A 24,498-nucleotide genomic window follows, 5' to 3' on the forward strand; every position below is an offset into this window, starting at 1 on the left:
TTCCTACCCTTCACAACCGCATGGATGAATCTGAAGAGCATTATGCTAAGTGAAATAAGCCAGGCAGTGAAAGACAAGTACCATATGATCTCACCTATAAGTGGAACCTAATCAACAAAACAAACAATCAAAATATAACCAGAGACATTGAAATAAAAAACAAACTGACAGTAACCAGAGGGTAGTGGGAGGGGGATTACAGGAAAGAAAGGGAAGGGTCATCAAGGGATGTGTATAAAGGACCTATGGACAAAGTCAAAGAGGGTAAGATTGAGGATGGGAGGCAGGGATGGGTGGGGAAGGGGGGCATGAGGGAGGGGAATGGAGACAACTGTACTTGAACAATGATAAAAATTATTAAAAATATATAAGACACTCTCTTAAAAATTAAAATTAAGGTAGTAATCTAAGAAAAAAGGTCCAAAGTTCTTTAGACACTTCACCAAAGATGCTATGTATATAGTTTTTTTTTTTTTCAAAATGAACACATCAAAAGATGCTCAGTATGATTAGGCATTAGAAAAACATGAATCATAACTGTAATGAAATGATATATACCTATTAGATGGTAATATAAAACCACTGACCATACCAAGTATTGGTGAGAATGTGGTACAAGTTGAACTCTTATAAATTCCCAGTAGGAATGTCTGACTATATGGCCTTACCATTCCATTTCTAGGTATTTACATAAGATAAATGAAAGCTTGTAGCCACATCAAGACACATATGCAAACATTTTTACCCACTATATTTGTAATATCTTCAAGCTGGAAACAACCTAAATGTCCATGATAAAGTGGCAAGTACATCGTGATATACCCATGCAATGGAATATTACTCAAGTATAAAAGGAGTGAACTAATGATACATGCAAACAACACAAATAAACCTCAAATCAGTACATTCAGTAATGCAGCTAACAAAAGAGTATTTATGTCAGTATTTATTTAAAAAATTTACGAACTGTATAATAAAGCAAGTTAGAGGTTGTAGAGAAGAAATGAGCAAATTAGAGATTGTAGAGAAGAAGTGAGTTAAAAGGAGAGGATAGAAAATACTCAGGGGTATTAGAAAACTTTTGGGTATGAAGCATATATTCACCATTTTGGTTATGGTGATAGTTTTACAAGTGCATAAATATGTCAAAATTGATCTAATTATACACATTAATCATGTATAATTAATTACATGTCAATTGTACTTCAATAAAGCTCTTAATGGATTTTGTAAATTACACGTCTCCAATTTTTACTGTGTTCCAATTAAGAGATTATCACAGAAATAAAACACTCCGACTTTACAAAAATTATACCCCAAAGAGCATAGTCTTATTTAACAAAACAAATATTTCTTTCTTTGTCCAAATAATTTTAGAGATATTTGGTAAAAATCCCCTTCATATCAGTATCAAACAATAATAAACCTAAGCAATCTTTAATTAGAAAAACATAGAGTTTAGTGAATCTTATTCTTCAGAAGATATAGAGATAAGCTTTTTAATATACTTAGTTTCATTTTTTATCTTTACTAAGATATAATTGATATGCAACACTATATAAATTTAAGAAATAAAGTATAGTAATTTGACTTACATATATTGTAAAGTGATTACCACAATAAATTCAGAAACATCCATCATTTCATAAATACAGAATAAAGGGAAAAAAAGTGCTTCCTTTCTTGCAGTGAGAACTCATAAGATCTATTCTTTTAACTTTCAAATATGTTATATCAGCATTACCTACAATCATTATGTTGTACATTATATTAGTACTTATTTATTTTATAAATGGAAGTCTGTACCTTTCATCCAACCTTCATCCAATTCTCTTCCTGAAACCTTGTATCTAGGAATCACAAATGTGATCTTTCGTTCTATGAGGCTTTTTTGTTTTGTTTTGTTTTATATAAATAAAATCATACAATATTTGTCTTTCTATGTCTGATGTATTTCACTCAGCATAATGACTTTAGGGTCCATCCATATTGTCACAAATGTCAGGACATTCCTCTATATTAGGGCTAAATAATATCCCTAGATAGATAGATGATAGATAGGTAGGTAGATAGATAAATATATATATATTTATCTGTTGATGAACACTTTGTTTTTTTCCATGTCATCCAAGGTTATTGTTTTTTATATATATATTTTGTGTGCTGCACATCCTTTCTTTTTTTTTAACTTTTATTGTTATTCAATTACAGTTGTCTGCATTTTCTCCCCACTCTTCCACCCCACACCAGCTGAACCCACCTACCTCCCCCACCTCCACCCTCCCCCTTGATTTTGTCCATGTGTCCTTTATAGTAGTTCCTGTAATCCCCTCTCCTCCCCACCCCCCCCCGACCAATTGTTAGATTGTTCTTAACTTCAATGTCTCCGGTTATATTTTGTTTCCTTTTTTCTTCTATTGATTGTGTTCCAGTTAAAGGTGAGATCATATGGTATTTGTCCCTGACTGCCTGGCTTATTACACTTAGCATAATGCTCTCCAGTTCCATCCATGCTGTTGCAATGGGTATAAGCTCCTTCTTTCTCTCTGCTGCATAGAATTCCATTGTGTAAATGTACCATAGTTTTTGGATCCACTCATTTGCTGATGGGCACTTAGGTTGCTTCCAGTACTTGGCTATTGTAAATTGTGCTGCTATGAACATTGGGGTGCATAGGTTCTTTTGGATGGGTGTTTCAGGGTTCTTAGGGTATAATCCCAGCAGTGGAATTGCTGGGTCACAGGGCAGTTCCATTTTTAGTTTTCTGAGGAAATTCCATACTGTTTTCCACACTGGCCGCACCAGTCTGCATTCCCACCAACAATGTACTAGGGTTCCCTTTTCTCTGCATCCTCTCCAACATTTGTTTGTTGATTTGTTTATGTTGGCCACTCTGACAGTTGTGAGATGGTAGCTCATGCTCATGGGTTGGAGGAATTAACATCATCAAAATGGCCATACTACCCAAAGCGATTTATAGATTCAATGCAATCCCTATTAAAGTACCCATGACATATTTCACAGATATAGAACAAACATTTCAGAAACTTATATGGAACCATATAAATGACCCCAAATAGCTGCAGCAATTTTGAGAAAGAAGAACAAAACAGGAGGGATCACAACACCTGATATGAAACTGTATTATAAGGCCACTGTAATCAAAACAGCCTGGCACTGTCATCCAAGGTTTCTGAATGACAATAAATGATAAAAAAATTTATTTTTGAAAATTCATACTTTGATATTAAATTAGATATCAAAGTATCTAATTTTCTGTAGTTTCTGTACAAAGTATCTGTAGTTTGGCTTATATTGCTATCTGAATATTAATTTATGCTCATTTCTCTTAATTCCAGAATATAATGATGGATATTCTGAATAAAATTATATCTGAAACATTATCTCATCAAGGAATGCCTATCATTAATATAATAATTAAATAATATATTTTAATGCTATTGAAAATTATTCTGCCAGGGTATTTATGTAGTTTTAAATAATGAAGTATATAAAAGAGTATAGTGTTTCCGTGAATCAATCAATAAAATGCATTTATATGTTTATATATTTGTGTATATGTGTGCATGACTACATATAGGTCTGTCTGGAAAAAGTCCAGCCATTGTTAATATAACGAGAATGGTTTGCGTAACATCGATGTAACGTGGCAGCTGAATAAAGTGTGCATGCATGAACAATGGAATGCATGTGCATGAATAATATTGACTTCACTGTACTAGTCAGTGGGGGTGGTAGACACCACTGAGTGAGAATATATAATGTGTGGTCATCGAATTCAAAATGACTGCGTGAGTAGAGCAATAAATCTACATCAAATTTTACATTAAGCTTGAATATTCTTCTGCAAAAACTATTCAGATGATTCAGAAAGCTTTTGGGGACAATGCAGTGAATACAGCTCAAATAAAGTGTGGCACAAATGCTTCAAAGATGGTTGAGAATGTGTTGAAAATTTCCCATATTCTGGAAGGTCTGCAAGAAGCAGAACCTGGGAATGCTGAACGTGTATGGGCTGCAATCGACAAAGATCAGTGACTAATAGTGTGAAAACTAGAAGCTGATCTGGGGATTCCAAAAATTACTGTGTACAAGATTTTGATGCAGTATCTTGGCATGAACACATGTCATGGCAAAATTCATTTGGTGGCTTCTGCTACCAGAGCAAAAGAAACATAGTGTTGCCATCGGGAGAACTGTGTCAGGTCCCAAGGTGCCTACTTTTAAGAGGACTGAAATATTGTTGTCCTACTTACAATGTTTCTTGTATCTTTCATCTTCTTCAATAAATGTCTCTGTATTTAATATTATGTGGCTGGATACTTTCTGGATGGACCTTGTGTATGTATATATATAAAATATGTGTCAAATTAAGTTATATGAATATGCTAATATTCAACTCTATAAATTCAAAAATAGCAACTTTGTATCATGCAAACTAATATTATGATAGTGCGTGCATATTTCCTTAATTACCACAAGTTGTACACAAAATCGATATAGTGAAACCCCCATACAAGATTCCTAGAAAAAAAATTATTTATCTATTTTAAAATTAAATGTTATGTGTTGTTTCCTTCTCATAAATTGGCAGATTATTGTCCAAACAAAGACTCTGTTTATGGGCTACATAAATTTCTGGATAAAAATATAAAATAAAAGCTAAATGTATAGTTGAATTAAAGAGATATTAATGGATATGATTGGGTAATTAACAAAAATAAAGATAAAACGGGAATCTTGAAACAAGATGAGCACTGAAGCATTAATGCCTCTAGAGGACTTGTGGACGCCTGTTTGTTACCTTAGATCCTGGGTTTAAATGAATCAAAGTGACAGGATATTGAGCCTGGGTAACAAGCAGGACAGAAGATCTGATCTGCTACTCTCTCTATAAAAGCAGAGGAATAAAACATTCCTAAGGTGGGTAGAAGGGATACTGGACTTTCTCCAGCTTGGCTCTGGATAGAGCAGAAAAAAAGTAGAAAAAAAAATTTATTTGAGTAAATTTCTAACCACATGATTTCACTTGAAGTAGGGGAAACTTCATTTCATGTTTGCCACACCTTCATACACAAAAAAAGGGGTTCAGATCAACTGTCCTGAAATATCTAAGAGAAACCAAATGTTAATCCTCTTTAATAAAATACACTTTAGAACAGGGGTGTCAAACTCATTTTCACTGGGGGCCACATCAGCCTCAGTTGCCTTCAAAGGGCCAAATGTAACTTTAGGACTGTATAAGTGTAACTACTCCTTAACTAGGGGCAAGGAGCTCGGCAGAAACAAGGTGTCGGACCAGATAAAACAAGGTGGAGGACCGGATTCAGCTGGAGGGCCAGATTCAGCCCACAGGTCTTATGTTTGCCACCTGTGATTTAGAACCAAACTTTATACAATTTCTATATATAAAATTCCAATGAATATAAATTCAGACTAAACAGTTATGAGAAACATGAAGAAATGATCCTTACTCTGTGTCAGAGTCAGGAGAATGAACAAAGAATAAGAGCTTCAAAACCCATACAATTAGTAAATATTTAATAGAGAACATAAAGGAATATACTCATAGTTTTAAAATTATGAATGATGGTAGCAAAAGTGTAAGAAAGTACCAGAGGATAAAAGAACCATTATAACAAAGATGAAATTAAATTTACAGAAAATTAGATTGGGCAAATATAAATGTAAAAAAAAGTGTGGCAATATCAAGAAAAGCAATAAACTATAAGAATAAATTAAAACCAGAAATAAAAAGAATGATCACATATTGATAAAAGGTCTTGTTCACCCATAAGACCTAGTAAGTCAAGTTTATACTAGATTGCTATAATTTTAATAAATATATTTTATATCTACATCTATATAATATTTCTAAAAGTAACTCCTGATGGGAAATATAGCAAATTTGAATGAATAATTAAAAAAACATATCAAATATTTAGAACAAAGCTAAAGAAGACATAAGAGGAAGTAAAGAAGGAATTAGAAGTATATAGTTATAGAGGCCCCCAAATAAATAAATATTTAAAAAAGAGGAACAAAAGAGAGAATAATAATATATATACATAAATGATTCAATAATATAGAACAAAAAGATAAAATTAACAACTCAAAGTTACTGTTTTGAAAATGTGAATGAATGTGAGGGAGCCCAGGAATACATATTTACAAAAAGTGTGGAGGTGCAAATGAACATGATGAAAGGGGACATAATTTATAGATGCAGCAGAAAGTAGAATGTTAATTAAATGATATGTGGATCATATTTTGCAAAAAAGAAAGAAAGAAAGAAAAAGGAAAACATAAGATAAATAGAACAAATATGAAAAATACATATATGAAGTTAATTCAAGGAGAAACAAAAACTGTTCAATATCTGAAGTCTATTAGTAGTTTACAGTTCTACACAAGGATAAATTTTGGTCCAGATTTGATTTACAAGTGTCCTCAAGCATAAATTTTAAAGAATAGATAATTCTGAACAACCATCATTATATATAAAAATAGAGCAATCTTACAAATACAAATTACAGTTAAGCAAATCTGGGAAAAATGAGGTATATTACAACATGCATGGAATTATTTCACATAGGCTAGGTAGGTTTTTTTTTTTTTACTTAAAAAATTTATTGTTATTCAGTTACAGTTGTATACCTTTTCACCCCATTCTTCCACCCCACACAAGCCAAAACCACATCCCTCCCCCACCTCAACCCTCCCCCTTGATTTTGTCCACGTGTCCTTAATAGCAGTTCCTGTAATCCCCTCACCCCACTGTCCCCTCCCTCTTAGCCTCTGGCTATTGTTAGATTGTTCTTAACTACAATGTCTCCGGTTATAATTTGTTTCCTTTTTTCTTTGGTTGATTATGTTCCAGTTAAAGGTGAGATAATATGGTATTTGTCCCTCACAACCTGGCTTATTTCACTTAGCATAATGCTCTCCAGTTCCATCCATGCTGTTGCAAAGGATATAAGCTCCTTCTTTCTCTCTGCTGCATAGAATTCCATTGTGTAAATGTACCATAGTTTTTGGATCCACTCATTTGCTGATGGGCACTTAGGTTGCTTCCAGTACTTGGCTATTGTAAATTGTGCTGCTATGAACATTGGGGTGCATAGGTTCTTTTGGATGGGTGTTTCAGGATTCTTAGGGTATAATCCCAGTAGCAGAATTGCTGGGTCACAGGGCAGTTCCATTTTTAGTTTTCTGAGGAAATTCCATACTGTTTTCCACAGTGGCCTCACCAGTCTGCATTCCCACCAACAGTGCACTAGGGTTCCCTTTTCTCCGCATCCTCTCCAACATTTGTTTGTGGATTTGTTTATGTTGGCCACTCTGACTGGTGTGAGATGGCACCTGATTGTGGTTTTAATTTGCATCTCTCTGATGGCTAGTGATGCTGAGCATCTTTTCATATGTCTCTGGGCCCTCTGTATGTCTTCCTTGGAGAAGTGTCTGTTCAAGTCCTTTGTGCATTTTTTAATTGGGTTGTTTGTCTTCCTGGAGTGGAGTCCTGTGAGTTCTTTATATATTTTGGAGTTCAGGCCCTTGTCTGAGGTATCATTAGAAAATATGTTTTCCCATACTGTTGGTTCTCTTTTCATTTTAATGCTGTTTTCTTTAGTCCTGCAGAAGCTTTTTATTTTGATGAGATCCCATTTGTTTATTCTTTCCTTCATGCCCCTTGTTTTAGGGGATGTGTCTGTGAGGATGTTGCTGCGTGGAATGCCTGAGGTCTTCCTGCCAATGTTTTCCTCTAGGACTTTTATGGTGTTACGACTTATATTTAAGTCTTTTACCCATCTTGAATTTATTTTTGTGTATGGTGTAAGTTGATGATCGAGTTTCATTTTTTTGCACGTAGCTGTCCAGATCTCCCAACACCATTTGTTGAAGAGGTTATTTTGCTCTATTTTCTGCTGCTGCCCCCTTTGTTGAATACTAATTGACCATAGAGACTTGGGTTTATTACTGGGCTCTCTGTTCTGTTCCATTGGTCTATGTGCCTGTTTTTATGCCAGTACCAGGCAGTTTTGATTACAGTGGCCTTGTAGTAGAGTTTGATATCAGGTATTGTGATCCCTCTTGCTTTGTTCTTTTTTCTCAAAATTGCTGCAGCTATTCGGGGTCGTTTATGGTTCCATATGAATTTCTGAATTGTTTGTTCTATATCTGTGAAATATGTCATGGGTACTCTAATAGGGATTGCATTGAATCTATAAATCGCTTTGGGTAGTATGGTCATTTTGATGATGTTAATTCTTCCAAACCATGAGCATGGTACATGCTTCCATTTGTTTGTGTCTTCCTTAATTTCTTTCTTCAGTGTTGTGTAGTTTTCTGAGTACAGGTCTTTTACCTCCTTGGTTAGGTTTATTCCTAGGTACTTTATTTTTCTTGTTGCTATATCAAATGGGATTTTTTTCCTGATTTCTGTTTCTGCAGTTTCATTGTTGGTATACAGGAATGCCTTTGATTTCTTAGTATTGACATTGTATCCAGCTGTTTTGCCAAATTCATTTATTAGGTCAAGTAGTTTTTTGGTGGAGTCTACAGGATTTTCTATGTACACTATCATGTCATCTGCAAACAGTGACAGTTTCATTTCCTCCTTTCCAATTTGGATGCCTTTTATTTCTTTTTCTTGTCTGATTGCTGTGGCTAAGGCTTCCAGTACTATGTTGACTAGGAGTGGTGAGAGAAGGCATCCTTGTCTTGTTCCTGATTTTAGTGGGAAAGCTCTAAGTTTTTGTCCATTGAGTATGATGTTGGCTGTAGGTCTCTCATATATGGCCTTTATTATGTTGAGGAATGCTCCCTCTATTCCCACTTTGCTAAGTGTTTTTATCAGAAATGGGTGCTGTGTCTTATCAAATGCTTTTTCCTCATCTATTGATATGATCAAGTGGTTTATGTCTCTGCTTTTGTTTATTTGGTGTATCATGTTTATTGATTTGCAAATATTGTGCTATCCTTTCATCCCTGGGATGAATCCCACTTGATCATGGTGTATGATCTTTTTAATGTATTGCTGGATGCGGTTTGCCAATATTTTGTTGAAGATATTAGCATCTATGTTCATCACGGATATTGGCCTGAAGTTTTCTTTCTTCATTGTGTCTTTATCTGGTATTGAGATTAGGAAGATGTTGGCTTCGTAAAACGAGTTTGTGAGTCTTCCATCTTCTTGAATTTTTTGAAATAATCTGTGGAGGATGGGGGATAGCTCCCCCTTTAATGCTCTTTAGAATTCTCCTGTGAAACTGTCTGGCCCAGGGCTTTTGTGTGTGGGAAGATTTTTGATTACTGTTTCAATTTCATCAGGTGTTACTGGTGTCTGTTCAGGCTTTGTGCTTCTTCCTAATTGAGTTTTGGAAGGTTATATTTTTCTAGAAATTTGTCCATTTCATCTAGGTTTTCAAATTTTATGGTATATAGTTCTTCATAGTAATTTCTAACAATCCGTTGTATTTTGGTGGTATCCATTGTAGTCTCTCTTCTTTCATTTCTAATTGTGTTTATTTGGGTCCTCTCTCTTTTTTTCTTGATGAGCCTGCTTAAGGGCTTGTCCATTTTGTTTACCTTTTCAAAGAACCAGCTCCTGGATTTGTTGATCCTTACAATTGTGCTTTTGGTCTCTATGTCATTTAACTCTGCTCTGATCTTTGTTATTTCCTTCCTTCTACTTGCTCTGGGTTGTCTTTGTTGTTGTTCCTCGAGTTATTGTAGGTGTATGGTTAGGTTGTTTAATTGATCTTTTTTATTCTTTTTAGGTAGGCCTGTATCACTGTAAACTTCCCTCTCAGGACTGCCTTTGCTGTGTCCCATTGGTTTTGGATTGTTGTGAGTTAATTTTTGTTTGTTTCCATAAACATTTTGATTTTTTTCTCTAATCTCATTTTTCACCCATTCATTGTTTAATAGCATGCTATTCAATCTCCATGTTTTTGAGTGTTTTGGGTTTTTTTCCTTGAGATTTGTTTCTAGTTTCAGTCCCTTATGGTCAGAGAAAATGCTTGATATGATTGCAATTTTCTTGAATTTGTTGAGGCTTGTTTTGTGTCCTATCACGTGGTCTATATTTGAAAATGTTCCATGTACACTTGAAAAGAACATGTATTTTGCTTCTTTGGGATGAATGTATCTATATATATATCAGTTAAGTCCATTTCATCCAAGGCCTTGTTGAATGTCACAATATCTTTGTTAATATTTTGTTTAGAAGATCTGTCCATCTTTGACAGTGGGGTATTAAAATGCCCTACTATAATTGTGTTGCTGTCAATATCTTTCTTGAAGTCCTCCAAGATTTTCTTTATGTATTTGGGTGCTCCTATGTTGGGTGCATATATATTTACAATGTTTATGTCTTCTTGGTGGATTCTTCCTTTGGGTATTATGCAGTGACCTTCTGGGTCTCTCTTTATGGCCCTTTTTTTGAGGTCTATTTTGTCTGATATCAGTATTGCTACTCCTGCTTTTTTCCTTTCCATTTGCTTGGAATGTTTGTTTCCAGCCCTTCACTTTCAGTCTGTGTAGGTATTCTGTCCTGAGGTGGGTCTCTTGTAGGCAGCATATATGTGGGCCATGCTTTCTTATCCATTCAGCTATTCTATGTCTTTTGATTGGAGCATTTAATCAATTTACATTTAAGGTTATTATTGATATGTAGTTATTCATTGCCATTTTTTACTACCTGTGTTCCTCTCTCTTTCTCTTTTCCTTCCTTTCCTTAAAGCAGTCCCTTTAGAATCTCTTGTAGAGCTAGTTTGGTGGAGGTGTATTCTTTTAGACTTCTTTTGTCTGGGAAACTCTTTATTTGGTCTTCTATCTTGATTGAGAGCCTTGCTGGGTAAATTAGTCTTGGTTGCCGGCCTCTGGTTCTCATTACTTGGAATATTTTTTGCCATTCTCTTCTGGCTTGGAGCGTTTCCATTGAGAAGTCAGTTGCTAACCTTATTGGGGCTCCCTTGTATGTTACTTCCTTTTTCTCCCTTGCTGCCTTTAAGATCCTCTCTTTGTCTTGGAATTTTGCCATTTTAATTATGATGTGTCTTTCAGTGGGCCTCTTTGGGATCCTCTTGCTTGGGACTCTCTGTGATTCTTGGATTTGTGTGACTTTTTCTTTCATCAGATTAGGGAAAATTTCCATCATTACTTTTTCAAACAGGTTTTCTATCCCTTGCTCTTCTTCTTCTCCTTCTGGTATTCCTATTATAGGGATATTATTGCGTTTCATGTTGTCCTGCATTTCCCCTACCCCTCTTCATTCTTTCTGAGCCTCTTTTCTTTTTCTTGCTCATTCTGGGTGTTTTTTCTACCTTGTCCTCCAGTTTGCTGTTCAGGTCCTCTGCTTCATTGAGCCTACTTTTGATTCCTTCTACTGTGTTCTTCAGTTCAGAAATTGTATTCTTCATTTTTCTTTGCCTTTGTTGATAGTTTCTATTTCCTTTTTCATGTTGATACAGTTCGCAGTGAGTTCATTGTAGTTTCCATGTAGCTTTTGGTAATTCTGGGTGAGTTCATTAAGCTTCCTCATAACCAATTCCTTGAACTCAGTATCTGATAGTTGACTTGCCTCTATTTCATTTAGCATTGTTTCTGAGACTTCCCCTTTTCCTTTCATTTTGGGATTGTTTCTTTGTCTTCCCATTGTTTGTGAGATTCTTCCTGTTAACCTCTGCTTCTTGTGTTACTCTGTTCTGACCCCCTGGGTTTTTGGTGTAAACTTCTGTGGTAGAATACCTGTGAGATTCAGTGGTACAGTCTCCTTGATCTCCTGATCTTACTGATATTGGGCTGTGGTTTCTCTTGGCTCTGTGTATGTCTTTAGTTTTTGGTTCTTGTTGGGTCTTTCCCACCAGCTGGTTATCTGAGGGTCAGTCTGTCCCCTACGTCTTGTCTTCTCTTGTGCAAGTGTGTGCAGGTTGTGTTGGAGCTGGTTCTTCCATGTGTACAAGGTTTTGAGGCTTTTCTCTTGCTCTTGTTCAGTTGTTTGTTCTCACTATTTATTTGTATTTTCAGATAGGTCCTGGGTTGACTTCGTGTGGTTTCCCCTCCCTCCTTCACCTTCTTCTCTTCTTATCTGCTGGTGTTTCCTTTGTTGGTGGGTTTCCTGTTCCAGGAGGAATCCTGGTGTTCCCAGCTTCTACCCACTCTTTTTTTATGGTAGGCCTTCTCTGGGCTATGGGTGTGCTTGCAGAGCCTTCCTTGATTTGCACTCTCCCTGGCTCCTGTAGTCTCAGTTCCCTCTGAGATGAGGTGCAGACACTCCCTGGTCACTGCGCACACTCCCGGGTCGCTGGGCACACTCCCAGTCACTAGGCACCCTGCCCCGGGTGGTGCCTATAGCCTCAGCTCCCTCTGAAATGAGGTACACACACTCCTCAGTGGATGGGCACCCTGCCCGGGTGGTGCCTGTAGTCTCAGCTCCCTCCAAGATAAGGTGCACACAGTCCCTGCTGGGTGGTGGGGTGGAGAGGAGACTAGAGCTGTTGCTGCAGGGGAATTCCCCAAAGTGCCCCAGAGGGTCTTTTTCTTTTTGGGAAAAAATCCTCCTGCTCAATCCTGTGGCTCCCTCAGTACAAGGAAGGGCCTCTCACACAGCCCACCTGTCCAGCTAGGCCAGGGGCTGTCAGAGTCAGGATCGCATGTGGCCCAACTTTCCAGTCTCCTCGGCCAGTGCCTGTGGTATCCCTGGGTTTTCCACTTCATCCTTATTCCCCTCCCTGTGACTTCAGGCAACCAGGTCTCTCACAGTGTTGCTCAGGCCTTGTTTGAAAGGGGAGGGGTCTGTTAACCTGGCTCTCTCTTAGGAGTCTTGTGGCAGGCCCCACAGGCCTGGGGCTGCAGCTGCCCGGGTCCTCACGTTGGTCCCAGGGACCTTTTTGTCTTGAAGCAATCCTGTTACCTTCTGTTTTCTCAGTGTCCTCTGTACTTTTTGGTCTCCTGTCTTCATAAACGCTGGGCTGCTTTTGGCTGTTCGCTTTGTTTCTCAGTAGAGTGGGTAGGTGTTTCACCCAGGTGCAGGGGGAAGTTAACTCCACTCCCACCTATCTCGCCGCCATCTTCTCTCTCCGGCTAGGTAGGTTTTAAATTAAGTTTCTCCCACCAAAAAATATCTATGAATTTAAGTTAACATGTTAGTTTAATTTGAAAAGTGAAAAAAAAAAGGATGATCTCTTTAGATGTAGAAAATAATGATAAAATTTAGCATAATGTTATTATTAAAAAATACCTCAGCAAGTTATAAATACAAAGGAATTATTTACATGATTTGTACCTACCAAATATCATATTTAGTTACAAAATGCTAAAAATATTTTAAAGTCCAGAAAATGAGAAGATGACTATTTTCATTCTTCCTGTTCTACATCACTTTGGACATCCTGGAGGGTGCTGTGAGATGGGCTGCTGCATAACATGCGACATGGAAAAGCTGAGTAGAACTTGTGATCCCGTAAGAATTTGATTCCTAAGAGGAAGAGGCAAGGCTTTACATTCTCAGTTATTCTTTTCCAAATTTGCTAGTGAGAGAAATCAGTCTACCTCATCACTGGCCATGTGAGGAAAAGGGTGAAGAGAATGGCCTAAAATGGTTGTAAGGGTTAATCTTATCTCATGGGAACCAAAAGGGAGGGAAAGTGTGTTTCCACTCAAAAGCAGTCATTAAGAAGAGAGTAGACTGATTTATTGTGGTAGAATTTTACACCTGAAATTTATTGGAAACCAGTGTTACCCCAATAAATTTAATTAAAAAAATAGAATAAAGACTAGATTCCTGGTGTGAACCTCACATTCTTGAAAAGACTACTGTCTTCTATACTAATATAGAACAAACTAAGTCTCCGTTAGAGAAACTAATTTAATAAATGTGGAAATAACATATTTTACAATATTTATCAAATCATGCTGAAGTATATTGACATTAATGATATTCCACAGTACAATTCAATAGAAGACATGCCAATGGGCACTTGATTCACAAAAGAATATAAACCCAAGTGGAAAGGCCAATAAATGAAATGAGGAATCATACCAGCATGGATTATGACTCTACTACAATACGTGACTATCCCCCCCCCCCCATAGGACATCAGCGATTTTAGTGGTATCTTTTTAGGAATAAGTTTGTCTTTTTTTTCTTTTTATTTTTCCTAACTTAAAAGAAATGCTCTATTGCTCTGTGGCCTGTTAGATCCTGATGTCAGAATCTAAATCTCTATTATAATTAGATGAGATATTATATGAGTTTCACATAGTATTCAATATTTTTCTCTTTCTAAAGCACTATGTCTTTCAGAAATACAGTTAATGTAGTCCAAAAAATTTAGATTTGGCACCCTATGTCTTTGTGCAACTAAGAAAAAATATGAAATGGGATATATGTGAATGTTTTTAAGTAGTAAAAACATAGATCTTAATTTTTGTTACCATGTATGAAATTAATCAAATCTTAATACTTTTAATTTCATTTAACAATGTATAACTAATTCACATTCTACAGTAAAAAATGAATGAATTTTCTTCATCTATAGACAGACAATAGCAGAAATCTCACCTCTCTAGTTAAGTTGAAGGGATGACTCTCTAGATAAATGGAACAGATTAGCTCATTAGTTAAGTTAAGCCATTACCAAAAGAAAAGAAAAAGAAAGAAAGAAAGCATTAGTTAAAGCCTCTAAACTATCTGAACTGAGAATTTAAACAATAAAGAAATAACATACTTCAGATATATATACTTCAGTTTTAATCTGTCTGGAAAACGTCCAGCCATTATTAATATAATGAGAATGGTTTGCACGATATCAATGTAATCTGCCAGCCTAGTAGGGTGGACTGGAATGCACATGCATGAACAATGATGACTTCACTGTACTAGTCAGTGGGGGCTGTACACACCATTGAGTGAGCACCTGTACTGTGTGGCCTTCACATTCAAAATGACCGAGTGAGTAGAGCAACAAATCTGCATCAAATTTTGTGTTAAACTTGAACATTCCTCCATGGAAACTATTCAGCTGATTCGCCAGATCTATGGCCAACTGGTGATTGGCAGCTTCATCAAAACAATGTGCCTGCTCATGTATCAGGGTGCCAAAGAAGTTTCAGGGTACCAAAACTTCTGGCTTTTCACCAAACTAAAATCACCTTTGAAAGGGAAGAGATTTTAGACCATCTATGAAATTCAGGTAAATAGGATGGGGCTGCTGATGGCAATTAGGAGAACTATTTGAGGTCCTTAGGTGCCTCCTTGGAAGGGGACTGAGGTGTCATTGTCCTATGTACAATGTTTCTTGTGCCTTGTATCTTCTTCAATAAATGTTTCATATTACATTGTTGGATACCTTCTGGTATATATATACACACACACACACCCCATGTATATGTACACACACACATATGTGTGTGTGTGTATATATATATATATATATATATATATATAGAGAGAGAGAGAGAGAGAGAGAGAGAGAGACTAGCTCTTGGGAAAGAAGAATGTACCTATAATGATTTAAAGATTTGGTATTAAATAGAGAGTCCTCAACAAAAATTAATCCCACAACAAACATTTTGTAATAATGAGAGAAATTTTACCTAGCTATTACCTGAGAAAATCAAAGGGACAACAAATGATATAAAGGACTAGAATCAGCTTTAAAAATCAGAAAATGTTGAGGTATATCCAATCAGTGCTTAGAGAACCTGGCAGGTAGGAAAAGAAGAGAAAAATGTTAGTGGAAGTGAGTGTGAAATTAGTACCAGACAGTGGAAGACCCAAAGGAGCACACCATGAATAAAGACAAGAAAGAACTTTTTTTTTTTAATTCTGAGAAGGTAGGGTGAGTGTTATTTTTTCACTTTTGTTTTGTTTTGTCTTTCAGAATAAAGTGCAGTGCTGCTTCAAGGTAAAGAATGTGGCCTGAAGTTATATAGCTAAGAAGAGACTAGTAAGCAATTCTTGCTACATGATCTTCATAGCAATTGAAGGAATACTGATTTACTCTGTTTTAGGAGTCAAAATATTTTTTTTTCAGTAATCAGAAAAAGTAGTCTTTTGTGTGTGTGTTTAAAACCAGAATATATCAAGTGATTTTCAGGCTTTCCGTGGTTTACTCAAAGAGAAGAATTTCTTTACGCAGGAAATCTTTATATGTTAAGTGCAGGGGTAGGTATAGAAATTTGAACCTCAAATTACTTAGAAAGCCAGCTTAACCAGTCAAAAAAATAGGGAATGGGGGAACACATGAGTTGGTGGCAAATTCTTAGAACTAAAGCTTTTTCTTAGATAGCTGATTTGTTCCAATAATCAAATTTAAAGACATATTCTCTCCACAGTTAATGAAGGGAAGCAAATTCAGTAGCCTAAAGAAATGCAGTTAGAGGCTGCACTAAAATGACAGTAGGGCAAGCAAGTGGTCTGATCATCAACTTTAAGAGACTGACTCAGGTCTAACGGCTGTGTTGAGTAACTGGACCTCTTGGACTCTTACTTATCTCAATATACTATCCTGTTTTGAATCAGCATTGTGCTCTCAGGACTAGTGAAAAAGGTAGGGAGACAATGGTGTGTAATAGTCATCATGAAAAGTAGAGAACTTGGGTATATAGACTTTGTTAAAGAAGTCTCCTAAGTAAAAGTATCAACAATTCTGTGGTTATATTGGGTTGGCCAAAAAGTTTATTTCTTTTTCCATTACGATGGCTCTAGCAACACTTAGGTGTTTTTAACTTCATTCGAAACAATTTTGTTAGATTTTATTGTGACAGTTGTCATATCAGTATGCATTTAAAAAATTATCAAAATTGGTGAATTTTTGTGTAGCCATTTTAATATTGAAGATGGAAGAAAATGAGCAACATTTTCAGTATATTATGCTTTATTATTTCAAGAAAGATAAAAATAAACTTGCAAAGAAAAAGGACTTGTGCAGTGTATGCAGAAGGTTTGCAAAGTGTCATGCTGGAAATTTCTCATTGGATAATAATACTTCATGGTCAAGTAGACCAGCTGAAGTTGATAGCGATCAAATTGAGATGTTAATTGAAAACAACCAATGTTGAGTTAGCCGACATACTCAAAATACCAAAATCAATAAAGTTATTGGTGAAAATGAAAAATGTGTCTTTTATTTTACAAGAAGAATGAAACAGATTTTTCGGGCAACCCAATAGTTAAGGATTTGCAAATATCTATTTGCTGGAACAGAGAAAACAATGCTCCATGTTAAAAAAAATTGAAGTTTTTTGGGGGATCCCTCCCCCATCCAAGATTTCTACCCCCTCTCCTTAAATGAGGGAGGTCCTATTACTTAATTTTAATTAATACAATATAGCAAGGGTGATGGCACATCACTCCTGTGATTATTTTGTATGACTCTGTGTCGCTAGCCCACTTATTCTAGTGACTCTCATTGCTGGCTTGAAGTTTATAGCCAGGTTGGGGAATCTTAAAAGCCACAGAACTGCAGTTGTTCTCTAGTAATTCCGGACAGCCTCTAGGAGCTAAGGGTTGTCTTCAGCATCCAGCCCACAGCTGCAAGGAAATGAATTCTGCCCAACTGGTGGAAGAAGCTTGGGAGCAGATCCTTTCCTATTGGGACCTCCAGGTGAGAAGTCAGCCTTGACTGACTCTGATTGCTGCATGAGAGACCCTGGTATGGGAATCAGCTAAGCATTTCCCAGACTCCTGACTCAAAGAAACTTAATAACTGTGTTGTTTTAATTTACTATATGTGGTAATTTTCTACAGAGCAATTAATAAATAAAGTGTGCGGTAAAGCAACTACTCCGAAAAGCCCAGTAGTATAAAAAGTAACTACTCAGAAGATTTCAATAGTATAAAAAATAACCACTCAGAAAAGCCCAACAGTAATCAGAAATATTATCTATCTTCCATGGTAGCTTATTTGTAATTTACCAAGAAGTAGATTTGTTTCTACTTAGAAAGAATGACCACCTTGAATATGTGTAAAGACTTACAGTATTAGTGCTACAGGTGAAGGCTAGCTGTTCTGCAGTAACAAGGAGAGAATGTGCCTTGCCTTTCTCACTTCGAATTTTATAGAAGATGGTACAAACTGATTTTAAGCCATTCACTGTGGCAGTGGTGAAGACATGGGACTTTTATTTTCCTTTCTGTCTGAAAAGGTTCACCCTCCAGGAACTCATTTGAGTGGTTGTCAGCTTGGTTAATCTATCCTGTCCACAACCCATTTCTGAAAAGACATTATCTAACTGAGAAGAGATTTCCAAGTTCTCTCTGGATAAAATCTCAAAGTTTGGAGTTAATAGTTGCCATTTGCTATGGCAGAGAAATGCCTGACATATAGAGACTCACTGTTCAAACTGCATTATATCTAGTTTTATAGGAAGTGTTTTATGTTTAGGTCGAAAACAGTTGTATAACGTGCAATGGAAAATTTTCCTAACTCTGTTAATTATTTCATCAATTCCTTCAAAAAATGGATCAAATACTATTAGAAATTGTAATGATTTGTCATAAATTACCTTGCCTACTTAACCCAACCTTTTCAGTTACCCCCAGTGCAGAGCATTGTTTTGAAAATGGACTGTGCTTCGTATCCTTTATTCGCAATAGCAATTCCAGGTGCACAAGAAGATAAAGGTGACTAATTATGTTGCTGCTTATTCTCAAGGAAATAATTAGGCATTATTAGGGTATTATTTTTTAAATTAAGACTTGCTTTCATGTGGAATTTATATAGTGCTCTGTCTTTGTAGACACAGTCTTGAAACTCATTCATTTGCTCAAAAAAGAAAAATCAAATGTCATTAGTAAGATCTACCTTTCTGAAAACATAGCCAAAGGCAATTTGATCTAAAATTTGTCAGCTTTGCACAAAAGGTAATTTAAATATTAGCAATCAGTCTTTCAAGGTGATTGTTTATCTGCATATACAGATGTAAATTTAAAAAACCACGAAATTGTCATCCCTACAATCAGTATCCATGAAGAATTTATATTATTTGCAATTTGCTGGAGATTTTAAAGGCTTTAAGGTGCACACCCTAACATCAAAGAACAAACCTAAGGTTTTCTTTTAGGATGGTTTTGTTTGTGGACATGGACGGGGACCAAGGCCAGCCTGCCAGAGCAGTCTGGAAATTGGTTCTTGTGAAGCTGTGAGAGAATTTTGGGGACTCCTGTGTAGCAGAATTTGAGGTATCCTAGACAGACTTATTTCAGCAAAAACAAAAGAAGGGCTTAGGTACATTGCCTCATCCACAACCAGGTGGCTCAACCAGTCTGGCTATGGAAGAAGTCCAACCTCTGAGGCCAAAGGCATGCAGGTGTCCCAACCAAATCCAAGAGGAGGGCCAGGCCCCACACATGCTGTGCGCATCTGAAGCTTCGGTAGTCTAGCTTACTATTTCCCTCCAGCCTTCGTTCAGTGCTGTGCTTTGGTCTGTGCAGCTGTGCACACGGGCCCATGAGGCTGCTTTGGAGAGAGAGCTTGTGTAGCTTGCCTGGGGTCTTGTTAAGCTTTGAACATATATCTTTGGGTTTAGAAAGGGGTAAATTTTTTTTCAATTTTCTTCCTAATTCTTCAGAGGCTGGCCCCTCCATCTACCCAGTCCCTCTTCTGGATCTTCTTGGATTGTGCCCTTATTCTATCTAATCCCTTTCCAAGATTTTCCCAGGCTAGTTTCCTCCACTTTGTGGTCACTTGGAAGGGCAATCTTTTCTGTCTACTTAGATGCCTAAAGTGACTGTGAAGATGTCTCCTTCCAAGTTAATCCCACTTAGTGTCTGATTCCATTCACTCCTTTACTGTTGCTTACTACTGCAACAGTTTCAGACATTAGATAACTTTGTTTTAAGAGGGACATATGACCACACTGACCCTGGTGCTTGTTTATAAATGCAGAAATAACCATGAGACGAGCTTAAATAAGTGGCCGGTTTTAGGGGCCTGGGAAGGTTTTAAAACTCTGTTTCCGATGATCACACCATGACTTACCAAAGCTCCTGCTCCACTGCCACTGGCTTCTCAAGCCTCTCAGTCTTCCTGATAAAAGGTATTCTTTTTTTTCCTACTTAATTTCTGTTTCTTCCATTTCAACAGTTTCTTTAAACATATAATCTTAGGTAAAACATCATTTTTATATCTTAATTTCTTCATATGAATAACAGAATATTATGCTAACTCTTAGATATCCTGTGAAGATTACTTAATCTGTATGCAGCACTTAAAATGATGCCTGGCAAACAACAAGTACACAAGAAATCTGAACAATTATTATTTTTACACTGTTATTGCTATTATTATCATTAACTTAATATGTCCAATGTGTGTTGAGAATACAAAATTAGTAGACACATCATCCATGAGCAAAACATTTACAAGAATTAAAAACTCAAAAAGTTACTTATTTCATATTATAACCTCACTCATAAGTCCCCATTCTCTCATCAGTTCCATTTCTCACCTTAATTTTTAGCTACTGACATTACTTCTTATTTCACTGAGAAATTAAAACTATGAATATCAGAAGGGAACATCCACAAACACTGCTACCATACCTACTGCTCTACTATATCTGCAGATACATTCTGCATTTTTTTCCTTCACTGTTTATAAAAATTTCAAGCTGCTATATAGAGCCAATATCCTCACTGGGGTATAAGATTCCAGATTCTCTTACCTACTCAACAACATCCATTCTCTCCTAGTCACTACTTCTTTCACATAATCAACTTTTCTCCCTCAGAAGAGTTGTTACCCTCAGTAGAAAGCTTCCTTCTTATAAAGAATACCTGGTCTGCCTATCCCAGTAGCTACCACACCATTTCTTTGTTTCTTTGTTTCACCTCAAAATAGTCTATTATACTAACTGTCTCCAATTATTTTCCTACAATCACCTTTTATACCCAATTCAATTATTGCCAAGTTCCTGTTTCAGTCACTTTGTAAATTCAAACTTCAGTTTTAAATGAGTATCTTACTTCACCTACCAGCAGTATTTGAAAAGTAAGTCCTGCCTTTCTCTCTGATACTCTTCTTTCACTTTACTTCCAGAATACCCTTCTCTTCTGGTTTTCTCCTTACTCCACCGGTCATTCCTTTTCAGCGTTCAACCCCTTGGTAGTTTGGTTTTGTTCATGTAGATTTCACTGAAATCTATATCACAATGACTTGAAGTTTATACATCCAAACACCAACTTGAATGCTCTATTTTGATGTCTATGCACATTATATGTCCTCAAGTGATCATTCCTCACTAAACTTCTTCCAACTCACCCTCCCGATCCCATTTGAGGGCAGCCATACAATCCCTTTAATGCAACTAAAATTTAGGGTTTATTTTGTAGCAAAAGTAGGCAAGACACTATTGCTATTAGTTGTACAAAGAGAAATAATATAGTAAATCTTTACTTTAATTCCATAATTTCCAAGAACACATAGGATGGGTGGGATTTGAGAGAGACTTTAAACAGATAAACCAGTGAAACACATGTGCCAAACTCTGAGAGAAATAGGGGATAAAGGTCTAAACTAGAAAAGAGAAAGACAAAAGAGAGGCTGTAAAGTGGGCACAGATTCCAGAGTTATTTTGGTTTTGTGACTAATTGGAGAAGAGAGATTTTTAGAAAAAGAAAGAGGGAAGTATTTTGAGATTTACTAGTTCTGTAGATGGTGTCATTAACTTAACCAGAGAATACAGGGGAGCTTTTAGGCAGAAAAATTGACTTTCTTATTTCAGTTTGGGAAATGCTAAAGTAGAGGGGTTGGATAGAGTATCCAAAAAGTCTGCATACTTAGATATGAGAAATTAAAAACACTTACGACCACAGTTGTGGGAATTAAATTAATTCTGTTACAATAATGATCATGTACTCTGCACAGTCATTGTTTTTATTGGTTATGTGACTTTGAGCTAGTAATTTAACACATTGTGCCTCAGGATTCACATCTGTAAATCAGAATAATAGCAGTAACTATTGTGATGAAAGTCACTGTGCTCACTAAATATTTCATTCATGGAAAAACAAAGATGTAAAACATGAAGAAAACAAGATGGTGAAGCCAAAGAGGTTACCAGCATTTCAGGAGTGGTCAAAGTGAGGTCACAGACCAGGAGCCTATAAGAATCTTGTCTAATTGGTGGAAGATCACAACAGCTGGAATACCATCTATATTACTATTACTACCAAAATTGTTACTACGAGTAGAGTTTTCCTGAAGTAAATCATACATTGTGGCATTAGCTAAGCAGCTTGGGGAAGACAGGGAAAAAAAGAAAAACAACTAATATTGGAGTCTGGAAAGATGGTGATCATTGATATGCAGTGCCAAATTGTTTGGTTAAACTGCCATGTAAAATTATAGGAGAGACAGATTTTGTGACTGAAGAACTTCGTTGCTGTTGGAGAGGAGGTTGGAAAACAAAACATAGTTTGTGTGAGCTCTAATCACCTGTGTTTGGCAAGTTGTCATAAGAAAGAGATGGGCTAGTTTGTCAGCCTGATGGGGGAAAAAATAAAAAGGACACATGGACAAAATCAAGGGGGAGGGTGGAGGTGGGGGAGGGAGGGGGGTTCAGCTGGGGTAGGGTGGAGGGATGGGGAGAAAAGGCATACAACTGTAAAAAATAATAAAAAAAAGAAAGTAAAGGGGTAGATTCCAGAGACATGGGGGCTTGCAGTGCTAGAGTTTCTAACTACTGAAGAAGGTAAACATTTGGAGTTGAAGTGAAAAATTCCTTTAAATAAGAACAACAAATTAAAACTAACCCTTATGGCACAGATCAGATTACAGTTGTGGCTTTAACAATTTTTCTTTTTTAAAAAAGTCTATGGATAAAGGACCATCAGGGCAAAGATTCAATTATATATTAGTCTCCTATTGCAGCTTTTGAATTGGAAAACTGACTCCATGCAGAGATCTGCATTCATTGTACTGTCCAAAGGAACTATAATCCTAGCTAAAACAATCATCCGCCTCCTTATACTTCAAGTAGAAAAATTGGTAATAAATGTGCATACTCTCCACGAAAGGCCTCATTTGGAAGATGGAACTAAGTAAAATCAAATAGTTTGCACAACAGAAGCACACTGTGACAGAGACAGTGGTGTTCATCAAACATCCCACATGTGCCCCTTATTTCCATATTCCTTGTTTTGTGGGTCTCTGAGACTAGCTCTGGCCAAAGGGTTGTGGACACAAACAGTATGTGTCACTTTGGGCCCAATGAATGGTTGGTAACAGCTATGACAGCCTTGGTTTGGAATGACTGTGTAGAACAGGACCCTTCCCACATATCCCCAGCCCCAAATTTACTTTGGATATGGATCATAGGACAGAAATAAATACCTTCTTTATTATAAATCTGAGATTTGGTAATTAATTTGCATGGGATTATCTAATACACCTAAATAAAAATCCACCTACATCAGAGAGTTATTGTGAGAGTGAGTGAGCAAATAAATGTAAAGCCTTCACTTGGCTAATTGAAATAAGTATATAAATGTTAGGTGTGAATGCTACTATTTTCACTAAAATTCCCAGCTAGCAGAGTGCCTAGCATATATGGTACACACAACAAATCTTATTTTCTTTTTCTTCTCTCTTCTGTATATTTGAATTGGCATCATACTTTTAGCATTAATACTTGCCACCAGAAGAATCTACCAAGAGAATGAGAAACTAATTATATTAAAATTTAAGAAGGTGACAGTGTTTTATTTTTAGAATCTCAGATACTTACTCTCTAGTTACTGCTTTGATGGTGGGAAAACATATTTCTTGTTACAAACTGCAATCCATGGGAATAGAGATGAATGAATTAGTCAAATGATTAAATGATGCAAATGGAAATAATGTAAAGCTTTATTCCTTTGCATGTAACCAGTTTATCTAATGTTTAAAACATGCATTGAGAGTATATCAAAATAAATTTATCATGTTTGCCATGTGTAAGCTATTCAGTTTTCTATTCAAATAAACACATTACTATGAGTATGTAAGTTTAATATTTTTATGGAGAACATACAACTTTGAAAATTATGAAATAAGGAAGCTTTTAGCAAAACTTTTTCTTAAAGTTCCTAACAAGCAATATGTATATCTATGCATAGAAGTATATATAAAAATAAATGTTTGAGTAAAAAGAAGAAGTAACTAAATGTTTCCAGAAGGGAAGAGAATAGAGATGACACCATAATGAAGCTTAGCAAGGTCTTTAATTATATATTTCAATTCGAATACCAATCTCAATCCATGAAAAAGTTTGAAACTACTACTGCCTTTGTCTAAAGTTTATTAAGTGTATAAATTAAAAAAACAGCATGATTTGAGATGAAGAGCTATGTGAATCCTCAAGCAAAATTAATAGCATTAAAAGTGAAAAGCTATAGATAAATGCAGAACATATACAACAGAAAATATATAGTTTTATAGATGATAGTTAACAACAGCAATCCTTCCTCCTTCCATTTGATTTAGTCAC

The 24,498-nt window shown here is 36.2% G+C and overlaps 1 pseudogene; it reads left to right on the forward strand.

Annotated features, from left to right (window-relative positions):
* The window catches only part of LOC112311438 (mitotic spindle assembly checkpoint protein MAD2A pseudogene), a 103,628-nt pseudogene that overhangs the window by 5,936 nt on the left and 73,194 nt on the right, over positions 1-24,498 (forward strand).

The sequence above is a fragment of the Desmodus rotundus genome, chromosome 13 (genome assembly GCF_022682495.2).
Source record: "Desmodus rotundus isolate HL8 chromosome 13, HLdesRot8A.1, whole genome shotgun sequence".
NCBI lineage: Eukaryota > Metazoa > Chordata > Mammalia > Chiroptera > Phyllostomidae > Desmodus > Desmodus rotundus.